The sequence below is a fragment of the Mixophyes fleayi genome, chromosome 2, assembly GCF_038048845.1.
Source record: "Mixophyes fleayi isolate aMixFle1 chromosome 2, aMixFle1.hap1, whole genome shotgun sequence".
Lineage (NCBI taxonomy): Eukaryota > Metazoa > Chordata > Amphibia > Anura > Limnodynastidae > Mixophyes > Mixophyes fleayi.
This window is the reverse complement of record NC_134403.1, coordinates 363,697,478-363,706,642: the sequence shown is the minus strand read 5'-3', so window position 1 is coordinate 363,706,642 and position 9,165 is coordinate 363,697,478. Positions and strand designations below refer to the sequence as shown.

At 37.5% G+C, this 9,165-nt stretch overlaps 1 protein-coding gene across 1 annotated transcript in view; it reads right to left on the bottom strand.

Moving 5' to 3' along the window:
• The window catches only part of LOC142139577 (uncharacterized), a 38,865-nt gene extending 29,972 nt beyond the window's left edge, over nt 1–8,893 (bottom strand). Inside the window, exons 1-2 of the mRNA XM_075197299.1 lie at nt 8,791–8,893; nt 3,042–3,118 (exon numbers count right to left, since the gene is read on the bottom strand). The gene's annotated coding sequence lies outside the window, so the exon portion shown is untranslated. The remainder of the gene's footprint in view (nt 1–3,041; nt 3,119–8,790) is intronic.
• Between the last annotated feature and the right edge of the window lie 272 nt (nt 8,894–9,165).

Genomic DNA, 9,165 nt, shown 5'->3' with positions numbered 1-9,165 from the left:
ACATCTGTAGTGGATTCATCTGTTAATGCAGAAGCTGACAGTGTTGACAAATCATCTGTAATAGCTGAAGTCTCAGTAACTGATAGGGATGTGGACATGCTATCACTTGGGACCGATGATTCTGCAAGTGTTTCAGTGGATAGTGAGTTGGATGATGTTAAAACTGTAGTTGACATTTCTACTGTTCCACTTGATGTGTCCGTAGAACTTACAGATGATGGTAATGATGTAAATTCAACAGTAGATGAGGTGATGGAGGAGATGTCAGAAGTCAATCCAGAGCTTGGGGATACATTTATGGTGGTGGTCTCTGTTCCTTTCAAAGCAGAATCTGAAGATGATGACAGGATTGTTGACAAACTATCTATGGTAGTTGGAGTCTCAAAATCTGAAGTAGTGAATGTGTCAGCACTTGTGGCTATTGATTCTAGAATTGTTCCAGTGGAAACTGAAGGAGATGATGTTAAACCTGGAGTTGAATTTTCTGTTACTGCACTGGATATGTCAGTAGGACTTATAGACGATGATTCTGATGTAGATTCAACAATATTTGAAGTCAGTGAATTGGATTCAGAGGTCACTGCAGAACTTGAAAATTCATTTGTGGTTGTCTCATCTGATATAACAGAAGCAGACAATGTTGAGAAGATTGTCGATAAACTATCTGTTTTTGCTGAAGTCTCAACAACTGATGATGTTGTAATATCAACACTTGTGACTGGCGTTTCAGAGTTTGCACCAGTGGATATTGTTATGGGTGAAGTAGCTTCTGTTGAAATCTCAAGTGTTCCAGTGGATGTGTCAGTAGGGCTAAAAGAGGAATCCACTGATGTAGATTCTACAGTAGTTGAGATTATTGAAGGTGTTTCAGAGCTTAATGAAGATGTTAAAGATACATCTGTAGTGGATTCATCTGTTAATGCAGAAGCTGACAGTGTTGACAAATCATCTGTAATAGCTGAAGTCTCAGTAACTGATAGGGATGTGGACATGCTATCACTTGGGACCGATGATTCTGCAAGTGTTTCAGTGGATAGTGAGTTGGATGATGTTAAAACTGTAGTTGACATTTCTACTGTTCCACTTGATGTGTCCGTAGAACTTACAGATGATGGTAATGATGTAAATTCAACAGTAGATGAGGTGATGGAGGAGATGTCAGAAGTCAATCCAGAGCTTGGAGATACATTTGTGCTGGTGGTCTCTGTTCCTGTCAATGCAGAATCTGAAGATGATGACAGGATTGTTGACAAACTATCTATGGTAGTTGGAGTCTCAAAATCTGAAGTAGTGAATGTGTCAGCACTTGTGGCTATTGATTCTAGAATTGTTCCAGTGGAAACTGAAGGAGATGATGTCAAACCTGGAGTTGAATTTTCTGTTACTGCACTGGATATGTCAGTAGGACTTATAGACGATGATTCTGATGTAGATTCAACAATATTTGAAGTCAGTGAATTGGATTCAGAGGTCACTGCAGAACTTGAAAATTCATTTGTTGTTGTCTCATCTGATATAACAGAAGCAGACAATGTTGAGAAGATTGTCGATAAACTATCTGTTTTTGCTGAAGTCTCAACAACTGATGATGTTGTAATATCAACACTTGTGACTGGCGTTTCAGAGTTTGCACCAGTGGATATTGTTATGGGTGATGTAGCTTCTGTTGAGATCTCAAGTGTTCCAGTGGATGTGTCAGTAGGGCTAAAAGAGGAATCCACTGATGTAGATTCTACAGTAGTTGAGATTATTGAAGGTGTTTCAGAGCTTAATGAAGATGTTAAAGATACATCTGTAGTGGATTCATCTGTTAATGCAGAAGCTGACAGTGTTGACAAATCATCTGTAATAGCTGAAGTCTCAGTAACTGATAGGGATGTGGACATGCTATCACTTGGGACCAATGATTCTGCAAGTGTTTCAGTGGATAGTGAGTTGGATGATGTTAAAACTGGAGTTGACATTACTACTGTTCCACTTGATGATGATGTTGTAATATCAACACTTGTGACTGGCGTTTCAGAGTTTGCACCAGTGGATATTGTAAAGGGTGATGTAGCTTCTGTTGAGATCTCAGTTGAGCTTTCTATTGCTCCACTGGATGTGTCACTATGAGTTAATGATGATGAGACTGATGTAGATTCAACAATAGTTGAAGGCAATGAAGATATTTCAGAGGTTGTTGAAAAGGTTGAAGATAAATATGTGGTGGTTTCCTCTGTTATTGCAGAATCAGGCAATGTTGAAAAGATTGTTGATAAACTCTCTGCTGTTGCTGAAGTCTCAGCAACTGATGATGTTGCTATATCAACACTTGTGTCTGGCGTTTCGGAGTTTGCACCAGTGGATTTTGAGATGGATGATGTAGCTTCTGTTGAGATCTCTACTATTCCAGTGGATGTGTCAGTAGGGGTAAGAGGGGATGGCACTGATATAGACTCAACAGTCGTTGAAATTACTAATGGTGTTGGTGTTTCAGAGGATAATGAAGAGGTTTGAGTTACATCTATAGTGGTGTCATCTGTTAACAATGTTGACAATTTTGTCGATAAATTATCTGTAGTAGCAGAAGTCTCAGTAACTTCAGTAACTGAAGATGTTAAAGTGTTAGCACTCGTACCCAGTGATTCTGTTACTGTGTCAGTGGATATTGAGTTGGCTGATGAGCTGGATGTTTCCATAGGACTTAAAGATGATGACAGTGATGTAGATTCAATAATGTTCGAGGTGGAGGAGGAGATTTCATTTGTTAAGGCAGAGTTTGAAGATTCGGACGGTGTTGAGAAGGTTGTTGACAAACTATCTATTGTTGTTGAAGCCTCATGGACTGAAGAAGTTAAATTGTCAGCAGTTGTTTCCATTGATTCTAGAACTGTTGAACTCTCTGATGATACTGTTGTAGATTCAACAATATTTGAAGTTACTGGAGATGTTTCAGAGGTAATTGAAGAGCTTTGAGATACATCTGTTTCTGTTAATGTCGTGCTTTCTGTGGTAGCTGACTGTTCATTAGTTGAAGATGTCCCAAAATCAGTACTTACAGTGGAGAATTCGGTATAGTCTGTAGTGGAGAAGTCTGTATAGTCTGTGGTGGAAGTTGAATCTCCAGATAACAATGCTGTAGGTAAGAATAATAATAATGATAAAGTTAGCAATTACATATAAAAATATCAAAAGAGTAATATAGATGTGTATTTTCTTAACTAAGTGAAAATTGAAATATGTACCATGAAACTTTGATTTTCGGCTTCTCATATTGGTAACTATTAATTTGGCTTGAGTTTAAGACTTCAGGAGAACATAAATGGTTTTGAGTGTTATGAGTGAGCTTTGTTTTATATAGAATGCCATTTCATACAAGAAACTTCCTACATCAGTTTGTTGGGGGACCCTGCTGATTTCACGACTTAATTCTCAGCCTGTGACTTTCCATTTGCCTCCATTCCCCTCCCTCCATCATACCAATAAAATATGCAGGCTTGTCCACACACACTAAACTGAATATTTTTATTCCACACCAAACAATAACAAAATAAATTCTAAAAGGATGCCCACCATATTTTATTGTAGTCTTTATTTATGTGGATTATCTCCTGTGCTTCTTAAAGCAATTTGGATGTATGAACTTTGATGGCACCACAATCATTCTGTTTTGTTTCTCGGTAACATTACTTTGTGCTGTTGAGAGTTTACTATCTAACCATATCTCACAACAATTGTCTCTCTAGCAGGGGGATGGGAGAGGCCACATCATGATGGGGGCATGGCCCCACACCTTACGGCTAGCCTTGCACGTACTGCCCTTGCCTCCAAACACCATTTTCAGCACCCGTTCACTGCTGCTCTTTCATGCAGTGCAGAAGTGAATGACGCATTCCCCTCAAATTTACCACCCACGGGACTTATCTTTCCCAATAGGGACAGCGGGTCAGAGCCATCAAATCGGGACCTTTTGAGAGGTATGTCAAACTCTCAGTTCTGTGACTGCTTACCTTCCTCTGGCCCCTCCCTCATTACATCATGGCACTGCCCCTGTCACATGCAGCCCTGACCTCACATAACCACATTAGTGTACAGGTCACTAACCCCCCCACAAGATCAGCACATTCATATCCTAAAATACACTGTGCTGCCATAAACCTTCTGATTATCTGATTTGCTATAGTAGTTCTATCAATCATGCTTCCAATCAGGGGGCTTACAGCCATGCAGGAGATGAAGATCGATAAAAAGTCAAAAGCACCTTAATAATCACAGACTTCTTGTCAATTACTACAACTACTAGTACTACTACTACTACTACTACTACTACTACTAATAATAATAATAATAATAATATTTATTAATAATTATAATAACATTAGCAACACAATAATACTAACAATGATAGTAATATAATAATAATAATTACTATTTCTTCACCTTATCCCCAGTAAATGGTAAGACATCTGTATTATTTCTTCTCATAAGAGCTGATCAACAATATTTTAATATTGTCATGCACCGTCCTCGCTTCCTTGCTGCCTCGCAGGGAAGGTCGTCTGTCTGTCTTGGTCACCATTCCGGTGTTCGGCACATGTGTGTCCCGTTGCCTGGCAACGGGACGCGATCCTGAACTCTGGCGGTGGTCTGTGATGTCACTGGCCACCAGAGACTCCTTATAGCCTCCCTATTTAATAATTAGGGTGCCAGAGTATTTGGTCTCGCCCAGCTCTAGCGCTCATCCTTGTTCCAGTGTCCTGTACCTGTTACTTTCTCCCCTTTCCCAGCATTTGGATATTCCTTGGTTCCTGTCTCGGCTTTGATTGTGACTTTTCTCTTAGATTCTGATTCCTGTACTGCTGCTACCTCTTGACTTCTGACCTCTGGTTTCCCTGACCATTATTTGGATATCGATTCTGTACTTCGCTCCCAGCTGGTTTGTACCCGGGCCACCTGACCATTCTCTGTTCACCTATCTACTTTGCTAGTAACTGACTCAGAGAACCGCGACCTGCGCCTCTCTTGCAGCAAAGCCCACACCTTCTTGCAGGGGTCCCCGGTGAACACTGGGGGTGCGTTAGACTCAGCGCCTCCAAGCTCAGTAGTGAAAATACTGGCAAGTAGCTAAAATCCCCTGCCTGAATCTGTGACAAATATCATAAATGTCATTTAAAGCACTATCATAAAGGGTATGACAAGCAATCCCCACAGTCAACACATACTGTTCCACAGACGCTGAGAAAGTATTTGAAAAACATGCAGTACGCTTTATGACCAGCAGGTGATGCAGAGGGCTTACAAACAATGGGGCACAACAGTGGCCTAGTGGTTAGCACTTCTGCCTCACAGCACTGGGGTCATGAGTTCGATTCCCGACCATGGCCTTATCTGTGAGGAGTTTGTATGTTTTCCCTGTGTTTGCGTGGGTTTCCTCCAGGTGCTCCGGTTTCCTCCCACACTCCAAAAACTTACTAGTAGGTTAATTGACTGCTATCAAATTTGACCCTAGTCTCTCTCTCTCTCTCTCTCTTTCTCTCTCTCTCTCTGTGTATGTTAGGGAATTTAGACTGTACGCTCCAATGCGGCAGGGACTGATGTGAGTGAGTTCTCTATACAGTGCTGTGGAATTAGTGGCTCTATAGAAATAACTGATGATGATGATGTACTTTGTAGACTATACTAGAGCAGGATTCTATATGTGATATATTGTGTGTATATTACGTGTATGTTGTACATATAGAAAAAGGTGATGAGGCACAAATTGTGTTTACCCTTGATAGTTTGAGACATTTCGAGTCCCCCCTGTTGTTTATAATCTATGTTTAAACATTGTATTAAGAAAAACATCACTGTTCTCTATTTTTGTTGATAAATAGAGCAGCCCTGATTGCAGTGTGTTATAGAACACAATGGATCTACACCCGGTGACTTGAAATCAATAAAATATCTTGATTTGAACATGAACCATGGGGCACTATTCTATGCTCAGAAACACAAAAGATGAAAACATGCTTCTCTGGATCGTGTCCTTACAATCTAACATATTATCGTACTCTACATCAGATCTTGTAGAATTCTCCGTCCTGATGAAACTCTATTTTTGTAAGAGAGCTAAGACTATATAAACTTAGACCTGTGTACATTGCTTAACCGTTTAGCAAAGATGTCTAACAAAATAAGACCTGATCAAGTTCTTTTCTTTTTTATTTATGACGATAACCTTATATAGAATTGCCGCACATCTCTGGATATAGACCGTGCTTGGCGCATGGTGCACTGTTGGCAGCACCTGTATCCTGGCAGGACAATGGACGGAGCCAAGGGTGTGATAACTAACTTACCTACACCGGATCGGGCTTCTGTATCAATTATTACTGTGTTCCTACTAAATCAGCCCTTCCCAAGTATTTATATGAAGATGTTGTGTTATGTTATAACAGATTGGTAAAATATTTTTAAAAAACATTGTCATTTATTCTACAGAGTTTGTCACTAAAGATGGGGCCCTCAGAAAAGACTTAAGGGGCCACTGGTCAGACAGACCTGTGATAAGTATAATTAGTAATCTGTAGATTGAATTCTCCGATAAGTATCATGTTTTATAACACCAGCAGCTCTTCACTTTCATGACATCAGATCCTTGTTCAGGATTAATAATTAACATAACTGTTCTGTTTTATTATAATATTCTGTGGCTGCTTTTTCTACGGCTCAGTATACAGCAGTATATGAGCATGATTAATGTGTTCCAATCAACTGTCAAGAAATTTACCTCTAGTGAAAAATAAACTTTTAAAACTTTCTTTGATACATTATATCCTACTGATTACTGACAATATTTAATTACATATAATATGGACTCATATAGTGCTGTTAACCCCTTATTCAGAATTTCTGAGTCTCCTTGCACTCAAACTTGCTCACAATTTCTTATTTAGATATATATTTAATAGTAAATCAACAATGTGTCAGTAAAAGTTTGTGGCTGTGAGTAAATAAAAGAAAAGTCTTTTAAAAACACAATGCCAGACATTGTCAATCCAAGTCCCAATACTAATCAATACTCAATGTATATATAAATGTGTGTACTTTTTTGTGTAGTTTATGTCAACGAGCCAGTGTTACTTCTATGGATCTTTATATGTAGTTTTGTTTTAGTATGTCCAAAAACATACTGGTAGGTTAACTGGCTGCTTTCTAAATTGACCCTAGTCTCTCTCTCTCTGTTTGTGTCTGTCTGTGTGTGTGTGTTAGGGAATTTAGACTGTTAGTTCCAATGGCGCAGGGACTGATGTGAGTGAAATCTCTGTACAGCGCTGCGGAATTAGTGGCGCTATATAAGTAACTGATGATGATGATGATGATTATGAATAATATGACTAATCCTCTGCAATGTGACCTTGGAAATTATTTTAAATCATTGTTAGCTATGCTAAAAAATACACAAGACTAAATTCACAAGTCCATATACTAAAACACTATGCCGTAACTTTTTTTAAACACATTTCTAAATCACCACAAGAACCAGAGTTAAAACCTCCCAATATTTCAAATGTCCAAATGTACACAAGATACATTTAAATGCATAAATCCACATAAATAGTTCATTATACATAATTATAACACAAACTCACAAAGCAAGCAAGGTGTATATACTTATATTTAAATCAAGAGAATGACAGACAGTTAAGTGTAAAGATGTACATATTGCTGGACAGGATGTAAGAAGACCAAATCATTTATACCAATTAAAAACAAATGTTATTCAAAGAATTTTCTTACATATTCATACAAAGAATGACATCCAAATTCGAATGCTTCAAAGCCTAAACTATGAAACATGTATCAATTAAAGCTGAGGAATCAGCAATATAGTACAGATAACTATTAATCAACCTACAGCCAGACAAGCATTTCATCAAAAGATTTCCCCCCTTCACCCTCTCCACTCGCTTCCATCTACATGGTTCTCTGTTAATCAGATTAATCTTTTTAAATAACAATACTAGCAACACTAACAAATTAAAAGTAACCAACAATAATAATGATGATATATTAATAAAAACATAATTTCATTAAATGTCGTCTAAATCCATGCTGTACTGAGAAAACATGAATTAACATGCGGATATACTAGATCAATGTATAACATTTTGAGTGTAAAAAATGTTTAAATTGATTTCATTGCTGCAAATTATAGAGCGGAAGTTGTTGTTTTTATTATTGTTTGTTGTTTTTTAATGTTCTTATTTATGTTCTTATTTATATTTTAATCTTATTGTTCAAAGTATAATCTGTTTCTATGTTAGGATACAACTACTACTACAAATAATAATAATAATAATAATAATAATAATAATAATAATAATAATAATATAAGTGTTATTAAATAATAATAAATGTATATCCCCACTTTAGAGGTATTAAAACATTTTATTTCAGTTTCAACACCCATCCTTCCGTATTTAATTAACATTGTATTACGTTGTAGTCTGAAGCACATTGTTTTATTAAACTGTGACTGCTAGCAATAGTAATAGCAATAGTAAATAGCAAAAGTAAAAGTAAAATGTACATTAAACATAATGCAAACACATTCTGGGGTAGTTGCTCACAAGTAGAGATTAATTAATAAAACGTAGCAGAGATGGAAACAGAAGTCAGACCCAACAATATCTCATATTTATACTAAGACTGTAAATGCATTTTTTATAAGAGATGTAATGATAAAATAAAAAAAATTAATAATTATTCATCATTCATTATAAAGTTGTAATCAAATATAACAGTCTCTGAATTAAAACTTACATTGGAGAAGGGTAGCAACGATTAGGAAGTAGATCCACGTCCCCATGGCTTGTCGTGTAAGATCTTATCTCAAGCACTGTACTGTCATATCCATCTGCTGTGTGAGAGATTTTGAAGCCTGTGTTGATTGTGGGTGAGGTTTTTACCTGCACAGGACAGGACACACCTGTTCTGTCACCCAGCAATATCTGCATCTACGTAAGAACACAGTTAGAATGTATTCTAAAAATTCCTAGAATGATGCACTGATGCTATTTAACTATTGTCCGAGTTGCACCAATAGAAATCCGTCTATTCATGTTTCGCCCTCTTGCGTTGGATTGGTGCACACAAGAAATGCCTGAAGTCTCCCCTAAGGTGTAAATGGCTTTCGGT